Source organism: Pinus tabuliformis, chromosome 9 (assembly GCF_031772625.1).
Source record: "Pinus tabuliformis cultivar Carrire ecotype Pingquan chromosome 9, CPIR1, whole genome shotgun sequence".
NCBI classification, from domain to species: Eukaryota; Viridiplantae; Streptophyta; class Pinopsida; order Pinales; family Pinaceae; genus Pinus; species Pinus tabuliformis.
In genome coordinates, this window is record NC_142307.1 from 1,882,202,324 (window position 1) to 1,882,223,317 (window position 20,994).

The 20,994-nt window shown below is 33.6% G+C and overlaps 1 pseudogene; it reads left to right on the forward strand.

The window, feature by feature from the left end:
* Nucleotides 1–16,112: 16,112 nt before the first annotated feature.
* LOC149156435 (uncharacterized) lies at nucleotides 16,113–16,935 on the forward strand (annotated as a pseudogene).
* The last annotated feature ends 4,059 nt before the right edge of the window (nucleotides 16,936–20,994 follow it).

Genomic DNA, 20,994 nt, shown 5'->3' on the forward strand with positions numbered 1-20,994 from the left:
TTTTTTTTTTTTATTGAATCAATTGAAATGTTGAAGTTTATTTTGTCTCCTTTTTTTTTTCTTTTTTTTTTACTTAACAATTCTTTTTCTGATCCTCTAGATCACACAAAGTGCAAGAGGAGAGCATACTCAAGAATTATTAACCCTTTTTTTTTACTTAACAATCATTTTTCTGATCCTCTAGATCACGCAAAGTGCAGGAGGAGAGCATACTCAAGAATTGTTAATTTTTTTCAGATGTAAGAAATAAGGTCTCCTAATTACACTTCCCCGGCAACGGCGCCAAAATGTCTAGTCAATTTAATGTCTTAAATTTCTCTACATAAATTATCAATCTGGGTATCGTAAACTGATGAAGTGTGGTGCACTATATGTGCTTAGTTAACCTTTCTCTTACTTCGTTGTTTTATAGTTTATTTATTTTTTTGGGTTTTGTTCTTGTTGGTTTTCTAAGGTCTTAAGAATACTTTTAAAGGACAAGTATGGATAAAGATTTCAAGACAAGGCCTATGTCTTTAATGGTAACTTCCAAAACTTAGCACTTCAAAAGAACTTAAAACATGTTATTGATGGAGTTAGTAAAAAGTGTAAATATACAACTAGTTCAATCAAAATAAAATGCAATAATCAAATAATGAGAGAATGACTATGAGACCCAGTATCCTTGCTGCTTCAGCAAAAGGACAAGATGATTCTATCACGTCATTAGTTCATTAAAAGGCTATGTGCATCACTAATCTACAATCAACTTGAAAGCAATTTATGTACAATAATATACATGTTAAAAAATAAATAAAATGCAATAATTCAAACTGTACATTAATATACATGAAAATCAGAAAAAGAAATACAAGAAATTAAAGTGACAACTATACAAGGCAGGGGCCCCCTACCACCTATGAAATCAAAGCAAAATTAAACACACTTGCATAAATTAAAATTGCATGAATGAAAATCTAATCTACCTTACATTCTACAAAGCAATATTTACAAAATGAAATCTACTCTACTTACATCTTAATATGCTCCATGACATCTACTTCACATCGCCTTCCATGTTGAGAACATCAAAGCTTTATTCAATTTCTTCAAAAGTACAAAGTACAAAAGCTTTCAAAAGCCATGGGACTAACAAGCTAAAAGGACTAAGAAAAGACTAAAAAGGACTAAAGAGACTAACAAATGAAGGAGAGAGATCTCCTATTTATACAAAAAGATGAGAGCCATCTCATTAATGAGAGTCCATGAATCTTTCCCTCTACCTCTAGAGTCCTAATCAAAATAGGAACTGATAAGACACATGTCTTTTTAGAGTTACAATACAATTAGGAGATGTGACACATATCCTCATGATCCCATGATTCTTTCCAACCAAATTCGAATTTGGCCTTGGGGTGTCACATAAGGGTCTTCTAGAAGCCTCCTTTCAACCTGCACATGTCAACAATCTCAACCCATTTGTTAGGTATAAGCATATGCACATTATTTTCTAATGTTTAACCACAAATTCACTTAAAAGGCTTAGAAATAATAAAGATTGGAAAAACATAAAGGTGACCCAATGATAATGAAAGTGGGATGAATGTGGTGACATAGTAGTAAAATGGAGGTGAAATGGAGGTGATATAATGGACATAATAGTGAAAGTGTAATGGAAATGAATGACATTTTCAAGACTCAACAGCTGGGAACTCTCAAAGAGAAGAGAAACCGGATCAGGGGACAAATGGAAGACACCGGTTAGTCCATCCATCTCTCTTCATTCTTAATTCATAAAGGAAGAATACTAGAATAGCTGTTTCTGTTTGTTGCTAAGGCACTGTCACACCTTAAGTGGATAGGATCGTCCTGCATAGGCATTTTTCCCCACAACACTTTTCCTCCTTTCTTATCCAACTTGTGCCATGATATAACAACAAATTGATAGGATTTTGATAAGGAATGAATAAAACAACTCTTGATACGATTTGACTGACCAAACTAACTCTCGTTACTTTTTATGTAGAAAAATAGTAGAAGGAACAGTTGTTGTTCCCAAGTCGGAACAACAAAAGCTAATCGAGGAAAATGAGATGCGTCAGGTGCATTCGAACCAAGGAACAAGTCAAGAAGGTCAGTGCGAGATAGAAGAATTGTCTGAAGATAGCATTTAGTTGTGAATCCCTTAAGATCTCCTAATCGTGAGGGATCACATTTATCTTTTCCCTTTGACTATAAAAGAGAAGACTGAAGAGGGATCTCTCGTCTTTTACTTGGATTGTAATTTTAATTTACAGAAGGGTTATTCTGAGAAACAAGATCATGTTGTAATGATAACTAACTTTGATGATTAATATACAACTTGCGTTGTTGTTCGTTCATATCTTCTAAAATCATTAAGCAGTGTTTGTTGGTGGCTAGGGTCCGGTCTCTGGTGGAAACTTACTATTGTTCCCTGTTGTATGCATTTTATGTTTCTTGCAAGTTATTTTGCTTTATAGCTTTTCAGTTGACGTATTTTTGTTGAATCAGATTTCTGGTATTCATTTCTTTAATGCGCAGTCATATTTGGTTTTATTTAATCCATGTCATGGATTGAATTAGTTATCGGTTAAATAATCATTTCCGGTTAATTGCAGAATAGAGCGTGATTGATTAAATGCTTTCCTTTTACCCAATAGTTTAAAGTAAAACTAAAAGAACTCAGTTAATACTACGGTGCTCTCAGTTGATTCTCATTTGAATTTGGTTGATTAAGATTGAATTTTCATATTATTGAGATAGAGTCATGATGCTTAGATAAGTTATTTCCTTTAGAGTTACATGCTTGAGATTTATGATTGCATCCATTTACTCTTGTATTGAATTTCATAGCTTAGTTTAAAGCATTAATATCTGGATTTATAGCTTGCACATATTGTGTACACTCTTGGAATAAAAATACTTACCCAGATTGATAATTAATGTGAGGAAATTAGGAGTTTTAAAGACACCTTTTAGCAGCCAACAAAGGCAACCGAGCAAGTGAAAAACAAAGCACCAGTTTACCTTGAGTTTGGGAGCTGAGCCTCCCTAATTTTAAGGAAGACGTTGGAGACTTCAGATGTATAAGTAGAGAGGCCTAGGACCTTAGTACGATTCAAATTTTTGGATTGTAAAACTCCACTCTATTTCCGAGCTGCAATATTTGTAAGAATTTTTGATGTAATCCATTGTTTTGATAATAAGAATGAGTTTTGTTTTGAGCCAGCACTGAGTTAACTCAGAGGGATGAAGCTCTTGGGTTAGGGCCCAACCCTCACAGCCAAGTCTCCTCTTTATTGTACATGTATGCTAGTATAGATTCATAGTTTAATTGTTCATTTTCTTAATAGATGCATTTCCATTACAACAGTGCAGATTAGATTGGTTGTGTGATAGTTTGCTTCCATTTGTGCCTTCTTTCAAGTAGCAGGTAAGCAAGGAGAAAAAGGATCACCATAATTTTGTCATTAGGTGTCTTGACCTCACTTCCTCCCTCTGGGATCATGAATTGAGGAAGGGACCCTTCAGCAGCCCCCAAAACATAGATTTCTAGTTCTTGCATGAGCTTTGGAGTTTGTTGTCTTTGATTCAGTATTTGGTTCATGTTGCAATGCAGATTTCATTTTCATATTTTTCCATCTTGTTTCTGCAATAAGATCTCACTCATGCTTTCATTCCCTTTAGCAAATTTCTTCATGCATAATACATGCAATTGATTCATGCTTTTCTGGTTTATGAAAATGTATCTTGTTGCATAGTTCTTGGAAGACACCAATGTTTTAATCAAAGTAGGTACTTCAGGAGGAGACCAAGACTTCATCACCAACAACGACCTTCCACTTAATCCACCTTAGCCATCTCTTGTTCCACCATCACCCTCACTAGTTTTTTTTATCATTTTTCATTGAAATTCTCCTAGTTACATTGAGCAAATCTAGCCATCTCTTATCTTGGATATTGACTCCTGAGTGCTCCTAGACCTTCTAACATCCCATTCGACTCATCATACATCTTTCCCAAGCTTCCAAACACCTTCAACACCTCACAAATAGCTCTCGGTTGTATCCTTTAGGTTTCCTGTAATTCCTACAGGATCGCACTGTAGGTTTCTAGTACATCCTATAGGTTTTCCTGAAACTACTTGTTTTGAGGCTGAATTGATGGGAAACCTTTAGGAAGTCACACAAAGCCTCCTAGGACCCTTCCACACCATCCAACCTCTCCATAAACCTTCTAGCCATCCTCCATCACCTTCCATTCACCTGTCACATCCACAAGAACAATTAATTTGCATACTTGATTTTGCCTAGAAAAACCAAAAAAAGTGAAAATAGATTTAGTTTAGCGTTTTGCTTACACACTAGTATGCTTTGATGTTTTTCACTTCCATAGCTTAGACAATAGCATTTGTTTGGTTTTTAATTAGCAATTCTGCTTAGTATAGCTGTTTAATTGGTTAATTAAGATTTGGTGTGATTTAGCATTACATGTTATTTTCTTCATTATTGCAGTAGGGTAGCTATCTTAGAGTAGATTTTCTCTTCTTCCATCAAAGAATCAAGCTTCTTCTGACTCTATAGAATTATGTCTTGGAACCCCTGGGGTATCTCGCTAGATGAATAGTGACAACAGGCAGGACCTTCACTTTTACTTGTGCATACAACACTATCACCTACAAGTTTGTATGAACCCCGAGTTGATAGGTAAAGATAGTAGCCCAGGAGTTGCAACATCCTTGGTGAAATAGATATCCACTACTGTGGCATGGAGATGATTGGTGTCATAAAATGGTGCATTACAACCTTCAATATATGTCACAGAACTTCTCTCACCTCACAGAAATCTTCTCATCTATAACAATAAGAGTCCTCTTAAACTGCCTGGTCTCCATCTCATTCATCTTAAAATAAGTGGATATTTCCATGGGTGACAAAGTGTGCTTAGGGATTTAATAGAAGGAACTGTCACTAAAAAAAATGCAATGCATCATAATAGTGATCAACAAGAGGAACAACCCTGCTAAGCTACTTCCTAACTATGTAAAGGTACTCTCGAATTACCTCTTATAACGAACAAAAGGTAACATCAACTGCCTATAGAGTCTACCTATGCATGGTAGTAATGAAAACACTGTAAAAAACAAGATCTACAACAACGCTAGTCAATCTATTCTTCTAGTCAAGGGCATGCCCAACTTTTGAAAAGTATCAAGCAGGTCAGGGTCCACCTCATCGAGGCTCATCTTCTTCTTCTACTCTCTATGTTTAGGTTCAGAAGGAAATTCATGGGTGGGTAAAAGTTATCATACCATTTGGGTTCTTCCATTTTTAATCATTCTCTGTAAGCATTCAATCTAAATTGAAAAATCCATTCAGGTTCATTCTTTTTAGCTGAAATTAACCTAAGCTTTGGAGAGTTGTAAGGTTTAACGGATCTAAATATATTCTACTTAAAATATAGTAACATGATTTAAAACCATAGGCATTGAGATCATAATTTAAGGATGAAACCTAAAATATTTTATGTTCATGATTATAAGAAATTTTAACTTCATGTAACAAAGTTTGAGGAAGGTCTAGCATTTGCATCCTACCAAAAAAATTTCTTGCATCACTTGAGCCTTTTGAATTTGGGCATGGTAGAGTCCATTACACAAACAATCAAATACTAAAAAAAGGTGAAAAGAAAAAATAAAATTTTATGCATTCTGACCCTAGAAAAGTTACAGAGGAGCGAACAGATCTGTACAATAAGGAGATGAAAAATCCATACTTGTCCATTTTCCTTTGATGAATTGTTCGCTGCAATCAATATCTGCATTAACATAATCATTAAACCCTTTGTACAATAAGGACATGTAAAATGCTTACTTGTGCATTGTATTTTGATGAATTGTTGGTCGGAAGATTTGCATTATCATAATCATTAAACCTTCAACTCTAGATAAAATTTATGCTTTGATCATATAAACCCTCGAAATTGTTTGCCCATAAGAACAAAAATAATCTTTAGTAAAAAGGAAGAACTCTCCATGGTCCAAAATCATACCCGTGTAAAAATTACCAAAATCTCAATAAGGGCATGCAAAATTCTTACTTGTGCATTGCCTTTCCATGAATTGTAGGTCGCAATCAAGATTTTCATTATCATAGTCATTAAACCCTCAACTCTAGATAAAATTTATGCTTTGATCATATAAACCCTAGAAATTGTTTACCCATAAGAACAAAAATCATTATTAGTAAAAAGGAAGAACTCTCCAGAGTCCAAATTCATACCCATGTAGTAATTACCAAAACATCCATGGCGAATGACCTTGCCCATCCTCCATCTAATCATTGATGCTCTCCTGAGGTGTTTCTCTCCCCTCAGGTGTTTCCCATGCAAACTCCATCTGGGGTTCGAATCCCATGAAATCCATAGATCACGTTGATGGTCTTCCTTCTTCTGGCATTTCCACACAGATATAGACAAGGCAGAGAAAAATGCAGTGCTACAATGTGATCTTGTAATCTGTGAATATTTTATTTGAACCCAATGCTAAATTGGAAATGAAAAAGAATGTAAATATTTATAATGGAAAAAATAAAAGAAATATTTATAGTATAAAATAAAATATATAAATTGAAATTGGGTTAAATGATTTATTTTTGATAAGAATTTGTTATTTTGTGTACACTAAGTTAAAACGAAGAAGAAGAAGTTAAAAATGATATTGGGATGCATGTAAACATTTAAATATGAACTCAATTAATAATAAAAAGTTAAACTAATAAAAATAATAAAATTCAATTTGTTATATTTTGATTTTGTTATTAACTTGTGAATAGTCTTTGTTACAATACCATGGGCCAATACCATGACTTATCAATACTATAAGTCCAAAACCATAACTTATTTCACAACTAAAATATTTTATAACAATATGACAAGATTCTTAACCCTAGATATTCACCCCCACATTACGGTAGATATTATTAACTTGTAAAAAATAGCATTTGTTACAATACCATGGCTTATCAATACCACATGCCCAAAAAACATAAATTACTTTACAATCAAAATATTTTATAACAATATGAAAATATTGTTAACCATAACTTGTAAATAGGTTTTGTTACAATACCATGGGTCAATACCATGGCTTATCAATACCACGTGCCAAAAAATCATAACTTATTTCATAGTAAAAATATTTTATTTTAATTTAATTTTACAACATTTTTTTAATTGAATCTAAAAGGGAGATGTTACAATTTGAGATATATCTAAACACTCTATCCTCACGACTACTAAAAATATTCTCATAGAAATTAAATTAAGGTTTAAATAAAATTAAGCTAAGATGGATCTATGTTGGTTCTTTATATATATATATATATATATATATATATATAAAGAACCAACATAGATCCATCTTAGCTAAGGATCCAAGGGATGAGAGCAAGCAAATTGACTAATTATAATAGATTAAATATAGTGCATGACTTTTTAAAGCTTTTCATTATTTTATTTTCTTTGACATGATTGGTCCAAAATATATTAAATATTTTACAACCAATTAATTTTTTTTAATTTAGATAATTTCTTAAACACAATAAAATGTGATCAAATTTAAGAGAGAGTTGGGGAGGGGGCAGAGGGAGGGAGGGAGATGGTGAAAAATTGGAGGATAGAGAGAGAGAGAGAAAGAGAGAGTGATGGTCGGGGGGGTGAGAGAGGGAGGTCGGAGAGAGGGAGTGAGAGTAAATAAGAGAGAGGAGAGAGAGAGAGAAATGAAGTTGGGGTGGGGGAGAGAAGGAGGAAAGAAAAAATACATAGAGAGATAGAGGTGGAGAGAGAGAGAGAGGAGTGAGAAGGTAGAGATGGAGAGATAGTGAGGGAGAGAGGAGAGGAGGGAAGATAAAGAAGAGGAGAGGATAGAGATATGGAGAGAAGGGGAAGGGGGAGAGATGGAGACATAGAGATGGAGAAGGATAGGGAGGGAGGGAGATCGCAATAAAGTTGGAAGGAAGAGAGAGAGAGATGGAGGATGATTTGGGGGGAGAGATAGAGGGAGGTGGGAGATAAGGGATAGAGAGGAAGGAAGATAGAGATGAGGAGAGAGAGATGGAATTGGAGGGGGTAGGAGAGGGAGGGAACAAGAAAAACATAGAGGGAGAAAGGTGGAGAGAGAGAGGGGGTGAAAAGGGAGTCATGGAGAGAGAGTGAGGGAGAGAGGAGAGAAGTAGAGAATAGAGAGAAGGATATAGATAGAGAGGGAGAGAAGGGGAAGAGAGAGTTAGACAAAGAAGGGGAAGAGAGGGAGAGAGAGTGTGTGTATGTTTGGGGGGTGAGATAGAGAGAGGGAATAACAAAGAGACACAAATACAAATATAGATATTATATAGTATTATATAACCAACCTAGATCCATATTAACCCTATAACTATCAAGTGCTGAGAGAGATACAATCTTTCAAGGTGCAAAAATTTCCTCAAGTTTTGCACTAGAAAAAAAAATTTCACCTCGAGAGATTGAACCCCTCTCGACGCTTGATAGATCTGGGGTTAAGATGGATCTAGGTCGATTAATATGAAATTAAAGTAGTTTTTATTTGATATTATAGTCTTAAAAATTAAAATTTCCCTTCAAATAAATTTCAAGTTGGAACTAGATCCAATTAGATTTAGTGAATATATTTTTAAAAAATACATAATATTTTTTTTATTAAAAAATATATTTTTAAAATTACAAATTATTAGAGATAAATAATGCAAAGTTGGCTCACCTATACATCATGTGAGGATGAAGAAGTGTTTAAGGAAGGATAACCTTTCAACCAATCTTTAACAACCTTTAAATCCCCTATCACTTGTAAGTTTAGATTGCTAGACACAATTAAGATGACTAACATAAAAAACTGATTCATACTATTATAGTACTTGTTAGGTAGTTGTATTTTGTTCTTATACTAAACTAGTCATTCATGTTAGTCATTTTTAGTTGTATTACTTACTAGCTAGTCACATATTTTAATCCGTGACTAAATTAGTGATTTATGTTAGTTTTTTTTAGTTTGGTCACTTAAGATTGCTCATTTTTGGTAGTATTTCACTTGGAAACGCTGTGGTGACTAACTTTTTTAGTCACCTAGTCACTAATTGCTCATTTTCTAGTTGTTTTCTATCAAGTCACTTCATCAAGTTAGGACATTTAGTTTAACTATATGCCATGACGACATGACCACAAGTATTAAGAGATCTAGAATATCAATCTCATAGTTATACCTCTAATATCATGCTTATCATGATCAATATGATCAGGTAAGGTCATCCAATAAAGATTTATCAAAACATTGAGAGTGTCAATCTCTCTTTCCATATGCTTTCATCATGCTTACCATAAGCATTATGAACAGACTCGTGTATAAAAGTCAATGAGCTATCCTTCTATATAAAATCCATCATGACAAGTATCAAGAGTATCATTTACTAGAGTCAAGGTGCTAGACTTCTTTATAGGATCAAAACACAAGTAGAAAATGGTTAATTAGTTACTAATAAAATCACTAAAATTTGCATATAAATGACCATTTTTCAGTTGGTGACCAGTAGTAGCTAATTTACAGTATCTTATAACATGACCAACTTTTAGTCTTTTTGAATGTAATCATTAATTGGTTGTCTCAATTTTATTGTCTAGTAGTATATTTAATCATAAATTTTGTCATTGGTTTCTTCATTGATTTAGTCATTCAATTGCTACTATTTATGAACAAATATACAACACAATATATTACTATATGATCACCCATGAAAATCAAGCAATAACCAAAGAAATATGACCGAAACTATTGCTCTTGTTATAAGATATTGTAAATTAGCTACTAATAGTCACATATATGTAGATTTTAGTCATTGTTTGAAGCGAATTAATGACCAAAGAAATATGACTAAATTTTGGTCATGTTATGAGATATTGTAAATTGGCTACTAATAGTCATATATAGGAAAAATTTGGTCGTCATTTGTAATTACAAATTTAACATTTGCAGTATTCATTTATTTTTGTTTGATAGTTTCATATTCATTATATAAACGACTAATTTAGTAGTTTATATTCATTTCATTTACTTTCATTAATAATCATTATAAATGACTAATTTAGTCGTATATTCATTTATTTGTGTTCATCATTAATCAATATAAACTACTAATTTAGTAGTTTTAGGTTGATTTTATGTGTTCATTATTAATCAACATAACTTAATTAGTATGATTTTGCGACAAAATTAAAAAAAATGTCATACAATGTGCATGTTCATCTAATATGAAAACGCAAAGTTATATATGTTAATTATAATACTAAACAATATCAGCTCCAACTATAAATAATTTCAACCACATAAATTATATTATATGAAATGTCAAGTATTACAATACAAGTTTCCAACTTAATATTAGTTGGACTACAATTTACACATGAAATATTGTTTCATGACTTCAAAACATTATCAATGTGTTGCCGAGACATTGTAGGTGAATTCACCATCTCTGGAGACTTGACCACCACTCTCTTTGTAAGACATGAAAGATGATGAACACTAGAATATAAACTAAAGTAGACTATAAAGGATTTATACAACAAAATAAAAAATACATTAAACTCCAAACTTCACAATCAATGAATGCATTAAACTCCCTATATGGCATGAGAAATAAATTAAATTAGATGAGGTGAAAGTTTAAGGCACTACCTCTATTAAAATCATGACTGGAAGAGGGTTATAGTGGCTATGTGATCATTTTTCATGACTTGCAAACATTTAGATAAGATTAGTCCATTCTTAACTTCACAATAGTTGAAAAAACACAAATCCTATATTTTTTTGGAATCAAGAATGTGTTTCAAACCTAATATAAATTATCATGATCGATATGTTATAAGAAATTAAGAATAGACCCACAATTCATGGCCACATTTTCATGACATTAAGAAAATAAATGTAAAGGTTGTAAAATTGTAGATATCTAATATTATAACCTCACCTCAAAAGTTATATTTTGATACACATCAACACATGTTGAGCCAAAAGGATTAGTTCGTTGAACCTTGTGTCTAAATTGTATCTCGACCACCATCGCAAAAGAGTTCCTGCAAGCAAGTACAATAAACATTAAATTTCCTATAGAAAAAATACCTTCCGTGAACCAACCCATGATTTTCTTAAAAGCTAGACTTTCAAATTCTTACATGCCACACTCAATATAAACCAATATCTTGCTTTCTTTATCCTAGAAAGCAAGACTACTTTAGTTGCAACCAACATGGATACTTGGATGAGGCTTGCTAGATTTGCAAATAATTTTGCATGAAAGTGTTAATAACATTTTTCCAGTAGGATTCGAGGCCTCCATTGGACCTTCATAGCCAACACCACTAGATATCCCCAACTTCAAAAGTTTTACAAAGACCACAACTTCTCCAAATGGTGCTTCATCAATACCTATATATTCTAGTCTTGCAGTCAATGCTAGACATTATGAAGCAAATATGGAATTTATGGCTTCAATACAAAATTTAACATATTGGTTCATGCAATTCACACACCTCTTAAATAACAATTTTAAGTCAGACATAATAGTTCTATTCAAATTTTATTGTTTATATTCATCCAAAATGACAAAAATAAAACCCCAAAGCAACAACATTATGAATGACAACCATCCTACAAAGTATGATAGACCTAGGCAAGGACGAACATGTAATATTAGACTTTGGCTATTTTTAATAATTTAAGGTATTATTAGATCTTCCAATAGTTCTTTTATGTAGAAGAGAGGAAAATAGATATTTATATGCCAAGAAATAGCCATTGATAAAATAATACCTTAATTCTTGAGAATTATTTTTTGATTGTTAGATACTGACTTAGATAACTACTTTAACTTTTCCAAACATGAAAAAACACTATTTTATATATTCCATTGAAGGGTAAGGTTGAATTTTACTTTATTATCTAAACTTAAATGGGCATTCAATTAATATTAATTTTAGTTTTAGGAACAAATTCATACAATGTTAAGAATTCGTTGGAGTCAAGGCCATTAACTGTCACAAGATATGATAGATAAATAAAAAACCAAGTGAAAGGTCGAGAATAGCTACTTTGTGTATCTAACATAATAATGAAAAAGCCATTTTGAAATGTGATCTTGTTGATGTTATACCTGTCAATGCCAATCTCCAAATTTCTCGAGGATATTTTTATGTTTTTACATCATGTTCATACAATGCCTACCACAATTGAAGACATGCTTACATATTTAGTGAGCCAAGAGCATATTGTCAATGGGTTATGATGAATAGAAAAAACACCTTAGTCATATGCAAATTCATTATGACATAATAGTCACAATCCACTATTATGAAAAATCAGTTGTTTTTCTTTCCCAAAATTTATCATCAATGTAAGGTCTTGGATGGCTAATCTGATGATTAAATTTGCCTCAAACAATTTCCATAGTGTCACCTAATAAAGGTTTCTAGATAGAAATGACTAGGTAGATTTGATTTATTCTTCAATGAACTATTTTCAAAGACAAAACAAGAGGAAAATATTTAAGACTTGTTATCTCTATAAAATAACTATAAGCAACTAGCCTAAGATAACTTGCTAATTACTATTCCCTTTGAAATGGTGCCTTTATAGTCACAAGGGATGTCCTTAGTGATGGAATTTTGTCAACAACTTAAGAAAAATGTTTAAAAACACAAAGTGATCAGCACATGAAATATTTTTCATCCAGATGAATGCAAGGAACCAAGGGCATAGGAAAACTCAGTCAAATAATACGAGGGAGATTCAATTTCATTAGTGAACTACAACTATGAATGATGAAAAGGAAACAAAAATGCACCTTAAATGAATGTATAATGAAAAAAGGCATTACGGGCACCCACAACACTATAAAAGAGCACACTTATTCAACAATGACACTGAGACAACTATAAAGACATGGCATAATAAAAAATTATCTCTATATTAATCAAAAGATTATTTGCATCATAGTGATGAATATGACATTGGCTGCATAACTGATAGTGCATGTAGTGAGGGCAGAAATGAAAATGGTTGGAAAAGGATGAATAACAATTATGGGCACCAAGAGCATTGTAACAAGACACAATTATTGAACCATGAGACTCAAAGAGTTATAAAGACTCATGTCATCTCACTATTTTGACCGCAGTCTAGTGAAAATAATTCTTATTATTAGTTCTGCAACTCCAATATACTTGTTTTTTAGATGGTACACCTGCTATATAGGATGATAATAAGCTGCTACAATGCTTGATCACTAAATTTTTTTGTTGCTCACTGATAATTATGCACATAATTTTCTAATTAAAAGCCATTACAACACTTATCCTCTCACCACTTCAGGAATACACCCAAGTATATGAAAAAGCACGCTCTAATAACCCTACACTTAGTCGCTGATTGGAATCCATGCGATGTAGAAAGATATGAAACCTACAAGCCAAAATCATTCCTACGTGCATAACATATAATATCCCACATGAGGTAATGATCTAATGGTGAGGATGGGGCATGTGAGGCTGTCATCCAAGCCTTGACTATCCAAGAGCATGATTATAGAGGTTGGGACCACATACAAAGGAAATAGTACTTGAAATACTTTGACACAATAGGAACCCCTTGTTGCAGTAGCTTAGCCAAACATGCAGTTCATAACAGTATGAGAATAGGACAATTTTTTTTCTAGGTTGGCTACATGGAAATTTGTGATTTTCCATTCAAGGAATATGACACACTTAGGGGAGCAATTCCTACATGCATAACATATAATATCCCACATGAGGTCACGATCTAATGGTGAGGATGGGGCATGTGGGTTGCCAGCCAAGATTTGACTATCCAAGAGCATGATTATAGAGGTTGGTAACACATACAAAGGAAATAGCACCTGAACGACTTTGACACACTAGGAACCCCCCTGTTGCAGCAACTTAGTCAAACATAATGTTCAAAATAGTAAGAGAATAGGATAATTTTTTTTGTAGGTTGGCTAAATGGAACTTAGTGATTTTCCATTCAAGGAATTAGGCATACTTAGGGGAGAAAGTTAATTGTAAGAATCTAACATCTAGAAAATAATATACAACACCAAGAATCAGTGAAAAAACCAAGTAAATGTGAAAAATAATCACACAGAAAGCCAAAGATGTTCATTAGTTTAAATAACAATAATCCCATGTGTTGTTTATCTGTTTTGCTCAAAGGTGATGTTGCTCACAAGTTTTGTGTTTGGACCAGGAGGTAGAGAAGTGCAGGAAAAAAATTCAAGACTTGAAAGATCTCCATGTTTATATGAAATCATAGGTACACAATCCCATATGGGTCTCTGACCACCTTATTTCCCCTTGCTTATATTTGCAAATAGGAGACAAAGATATTCCTTTTTACTAAAAGATACTTTTTGATGTGTTTTGCAGTTGGTGTTGTGCCTTTAGAAAAGGAAAGAGAAAAACATGCCTTACACATCTCACCCATCATCAGCTCATTCAGATACCAGAAGAGAAACAAAAACAACTACTTCATGTGATGATTTTCAAAGATGTGATGTGCATGAGAATTCTGAGATATTTTCTAGTAGTTCAGCTTTAGTCTCGGTGTATGAAAAGTCACATAGGCTTGGAAGGGAAATGTTTGATTGTTCCCCTGAGTCCTCATTTGGGTTTGAGAAGGATGGTGCGATGTCTACACAGGATATTGTCTGTTCATTTTTTCTTCATCTGAGTGTTTCAGATGAATCTTTGTTTGACACTAACATTTCAAATGATCTTCATGACCAAATGCTAGTGTAAAAGAACTAAGCTACAATTGATGTAGAGGAAGGGAGGTGAAGGATAGAGCTCAAAAGAGGAAAATATCCCCAGTTAAGGTGGGATTATTTTATTTATAAAGGTTGCAACCATGTTGGTTACACGCTCATCTATTGGCTTTTAAAGAATGAGGATTTTGGTTCCTTTTCTAGTGCCTAGAAAAGCATTCCAAAGTGTATCATTCTTTAGATCTATGTAAGCTCAATTTTGTATTATTTATACATTCATTAATCTAAGTTTTGTTGAAGGATTCACTTTAGTTTTTCTAAGTTTCTATCATGGTAGTCCAAAGTTAATTCTATCATAAATGCAAGATACGTGGTTGGTTTGCCCAAATCTCTTGGTTTTAATGCCAAAGACAATGTTGAATCTTCGTTTAAAATTTAAATGCTAAAGGCAATGCAATGTGAAGATATCTAATAAGGAATCTAGGTTGATAATGGAAAGATATATCTGGAATAACCATCATACAGAGAATTAATCCAAATCTTTTGGTTTAAATGTCAAAGACAATGTAATGTTAAGGGCTTTGTGTCTATATCTATAATCTAATAAGGAAACTAGGTTGATAATGAAAACAATATATATGAAATGACCAACATGAACATACGACAATGGTTCTTTGCATCATAAGGAATCCAATAAAAAATCTAGAATAAGTGCTTTGCATCATAAGTAATCTGGTAGAAATTCTAGGTTATTGTTATATGGACAGAATCCAGATAGAAAGACTCACTGGATGTCTTTGACTATGTAATTATCAACTCTTTATATAGCTGAGGCTATCTAATTACCACTATGGTTTAATAGCCAAACTCTTTGAAAGGTTGCATTAACTTTTCTCTGAAGACAACAGTCCCCATTTCATTTTGTTACAATATATAGCATTGACATTACCATCCGAAGTTCGAGTAGGGAAAGTTTATCCACCTAACTTGTTACATTGTTTTCTGGAATCTCAAGAGTCAAGCATTTTTTGTTTTAACAATTCCTTACAAAATAATAAATGGAAACCTATGGTTTCTCCCTTTTAAAAGTTTTGCAATGTGTTAGTAACGCCTTACCATGGGGGATATTAAGCTAATTACTTTATACTATGTAGCATTTGGTAGTCTATGTTTGATCATTGTTTGTTCATTCTTCGTTGGTATTTGAAATGTTCTTGACAATGTATCTAAGGCTTCCCAAGACAATAATTCATCCATTGTTTTTTATAGATGCTTGAAAGAGTTTCATTGAAAAATCCAAAATCTCAGACTATGAAGATGGAAATGTTATCAACTCAATGGTTGTCAACTTTGGTATGCTTCAAATTCATTTATACTCCTATTCAAGCTTTCACATAAGATGGAGATAGTCATTGACATCAGGTTGACTGGATTTTTTTTTTTACAAGGCATGGAAGATCTTGCACTTTTAAGGAAATATAACACTTTCTCTACTCCAATTCCAGAGAAATTATCGATATTGATAGACTATCAGCCCCATGAGAATTTTGACCAAGGTAGATCCTTGCAGTCATTCAATCCCATGGAGAATATAAAAATTACCTCAACAACATGTCTGGAATATAATTCAGGTGTCAGGTTTTCAGAAGTTCTAACAGGTTATGAGAGGCCTGTGAAAATTCCAAAGGCTAATAATTGGGATTCAACTTCATCTCAATTGCCATTCTCCTTTGTCTACTTGCAAAATTTTGTGCAGAACGTTCAAGTTCAGCAACAACATTGCTTACCGCAACAACTTGAAAGTTATATTACAAGTCTCCCACAAGTGAAAGATGACATATATGAAACAGTGATGCCAACAACCCCCGCTATATAGGGAGATATCATGGTTTCAAAGGGATATGCTCGCCAAAAGAGTTGTATTTCTCATTCTGACATTAACCATGGTCTAGATGCATTTAATTTTTCTACAGGAGGATATTTGTTTTCAACACAAAGTTTTTTCATGGGAAAGAACTTCCTAGATGCAAATATATCTACTTTAATAATGAATCCTCCAGTTGGCATTGTGCCTTTAGAAAAGGAAAGATAAAAACATGCCTTACACATCTCGACCATCATCATCTCATTCAGATACTAGAAGAGAAACAAAAACAACTACTTCATGTGATGATTTTCAAAGATGTGATGTGCATGAGAATTCTGAGATATTTTCTAGTAGTTCAACTTTAGTCTTAGTGTATGACAAGCCACATAGGCTTGGAAGGGAAATGTTTGATTTTTCCCCTAAGCTCTCATTTGGGTTTGATAAGGATGGTGCGATGTCTACAAAGGATATTGTATGTTCAGGTTTTCTTCATCTGAGTGTTTTAGATGAATCTTTGTTTGACACTAAGATTTCAAATGATCTTCATGACCAAATGCCAATGTAAAAGAACTAAGATGAAATTGCTGCAGAGGCAAGGAGGTGAAGGATAGAGCTCAAAAGAGGCAAATATCCCCAGTTAAGGTGGGAATATTTCGTTTATAAAGGTTGCAACCATGTTGGTTACATGCTCTAGCTATTGGCTTTTAAAGATTGAGGATTTTTGTTCTTTTTCTAGTGCCTGGAAAAGCATTCCAAAGTGTATCATTCTTTGGATCTATGTAAGCTAAATTTTGTATTATTTTGACATTCATTAATCTAAGTTTTTTTGAAGAATTCAGTTCAGTTTTTCTAAGTTTCTATCATGGTAGTCCAAAGTTAATTTTATCATAAATGAAAGATTCATGCCTCGTTTTCCCAAATCTCTGGGTTTTAATGCCAAAGACAATGTTGAACCTTGGTTTAAAATTTAAATGCTAAAGGAAATGCAATGTGAAGATATCTAGTAAGGAACATGGGTTGATAATGAAAATATAGATTTGGAATAACCATCATACAGAGAATTAATCCAAATATTTTGGTTTAAATGCCAAAGACAATGTAATGTTAAGGGCTTTGTGTCTATATCTATAATCTAACAAGGAAACTCGGTTGATAATGAAAAAAATATATATGAAATGACCAACATGCAGAGACAATAATGGTGCTTTGCATCATAAGGAATCGAATAAAAATTCTAGAATTAGTGCTTTTCATCGTAAGTAATCTAGTAGAAATTCTAGGTTACTATTATATGGACAGAATCCAGATAGAAAGACTCATCAGTTGTCTTTGACTATGTAATTACCAACTCTTTATATAGTTGAGGCTATCTAATTACCACTGTAGTTTGATAGTCCATCTCTCTATGTGTGAAAGGTTGCATTAAATTTTCTCTCAAGACAACAATCTGCATTTCCTTTTGTTACAATATATAGCATTGACATTACCCTCTGAAGTTGGAGTAGGGAAAGTTTCTCCACCTAATTTGTTATGTCCTTTTCTGGAATTTCAAGAGTCAAGCATGTGTTGTTTTAACATTTCCTTACAAAATAATAAATGGAAACCTCTGGTTTCTCCCTTTGTAAATTTTTGCAATGTGTTAGTATCGCCTTACCATGGGGGATTTTGAGCTAATTACTTTAGCCTATGTAGCATTCTGCAGTCTATGTTTGATCATTGTTTGTTCATTATTCATTGGTATTTGAAATGTTCTTGACAATGTATCTGAGGCTTCCTAAGACAATAATTCATCCATGGTTCTTTATAGATGCTTCAAAGAGCTTCGTTAACAAATCCAAAATATCATACTATGACAAGGATAATATCAAACCAACCCGAACCACGTGACAAAGATAATAGAAAACTAAAGAAATACATAAGCCAAACATTTTATGGAGATACTAACTGAATTCAATTAAGGATTGTACAATTGACTCTCAAAGAATTTTAAGAGTATAATTAAATAAGCTTACTTCCACACTAAAATGCACATGCTTAAATTAACAAGACTTAAAACATTAGAAAGAGGAGGGTTTTGATTGTGCTGTGGGATCACAATGGAGAAAATGTTTAATAGACAATGCACATGCTTAAATTGACAAGACTTAAAACATTAGAAAGAGGAGAGTTCTGAATCTACTGAGTGGTTACAAAAAGGAACTTGTGAAGTAGACAATAAAATGCGCATTAATCGTTGTCATTAATTGTCAACCTAGGGTGTTTAGAATTGACGAGGTATACCTGTACTATGTGTACTAGGTGGTTATCTTTCAGATTATATTAATCTAATGGAATTAAAACTAATTACAAAACATAATAATTGAATCCAATCCAAACCAAATCAAACCAAACATAAATAAATTGAAATAACACTTGCATAAAGGAAATAACTCTTGCAGAATTGAAATCGCACCACACTTGCATAAATAAAATCACACCACACTTGCATAATTGAAATCACACCCGTTGGAAAGTAAATCACACTTACTGGATTTTTGGGGAGCGGCGGGAGAGGAAGAAACGTGGTGGCCAGGGTTCCTCAACAAGCAGAGTTCGATTCGTATGGAGAGTGGCATGGGAGGGAGCTCGGCTCCCTCCTATAAAGATGTAATAGCCAGCGGAAGTAAGGGGCCCACTGGAAACGGTAAAAGCGATATGAACTACAGATTCAGAGACAATGAAAAGGAAACAGATGGGACTAGAACAAAAGAAAACAACAACACAAAGGACAAAGAGGAAGAAGACAAAAGTCTGGGTTCAAGAGACAAAAACTAAAAGGACCTTGCAAACCAAAAACATAAATCTCTCCCCGAGTAATATTAAATGATCCTGCACTGCAGGAGCACAGGGAACATATGGGAACCTACCCCATAATCTGTAAATTCATGGGACTATGGCCCACTGAAAAGGATTTACAAACGTGGATCAAGTATCATTGGAAGCCCAAAGGAAGCATTGATCTACATCTGGGGTCAAAAGGATTCTTCATAGTAGTGTTCTCCAACATCGAAGATAAAGACAGAATATTTAAAGGAGGACCCTATTTTTTTGCTGCAGCAGGTCTCTATATGAGACCTTGGAAAATGAAATTTGTTCCAGAGAGGGAGATCTTCTCCTCGGTTCCGGTGTGGGTAAGGCTCTACTCTCTACCTCTGGATTATTGGCAAACTGACTCATTGGCTTCCACTGGTAATAAACTAGGACGCTATATCAAAGCTTCTAAAGCCATAAGAAGGGGAAAATACACCTCCTTTGCTAGAATCTGTGTGGAAATGGATCTATCAGGAGCACTTCCGGATGAAGTTGTCCTAGAAGTTTTGGATGAGGAATGGGTGTAGGCAGTTGACTACGAGAATATACCCTTCAAATGCTGAAGATGCCACGAACATCGGCATTTGTTAAGAGACTTCCCTCTCAGCAAAGAAGATAATAAAGAAAAACTTGATACAATGAAGGACACTGAAAACTTTTAGAAAGTGACCAGCAAAGGAAGGGGAGGAAAAAAGGGATCAAAACAACAACAAACTGAGGGGAAAAAAGCCAGTCAGAATAAGTTTAAAGTGCTAGAAGAGACTGAAGAAATCACAAGAGAAAATCAAGATCCAGAGGAAGATGCTAAAGAAAAAGAAAAGAAAGAGGACTTAAATCTCTCTTCGGCCATTGACTCTCTAAAAGAAGCAATGAGAAGTGAAACAAAAATGGAAATGGACCAGGAAATGACTCAAAGTGAAACAGATCTAGAAGAGCACGAACTACAAGAAATCCTCGACAAGGAAAACTTGGATCTGGAAGGATTCCTGATGCAAGGAACCAAAGGAGGAATAGATTCTCTGCCCCAAGATGAATGCAACAGAATACAACAGTTTTTTTTATGGAAAACTCAGGAACAAGGGTAGGATAAATGTAAGAACATCCACAAATAGGAGCACAAAGGGGTGAAAACAATGAAATTAAATCTAGGATTAGCCACCAGAAATCCAGGAAAGAATATAGGCAGAAAAAAGCAAAATGGGCTCCTGATGGAGTGTGGAAAGCTAATGATAGACTTTGGTAAGATGAAAGATCTAACCGGCTACTCCTTTACAAATCTTTAATTATGAATTTCATCTCATGGACTATCAGAGGTCTAGGTAGTAAAAGAAAACAGATAATGCTAAGCAACAGAATGAAACTAGCAATGCCGGACATAATCTTCATTCAAGAAATAAAATGATCCATTTAGAAATAAAACAAATCCATAGCAAA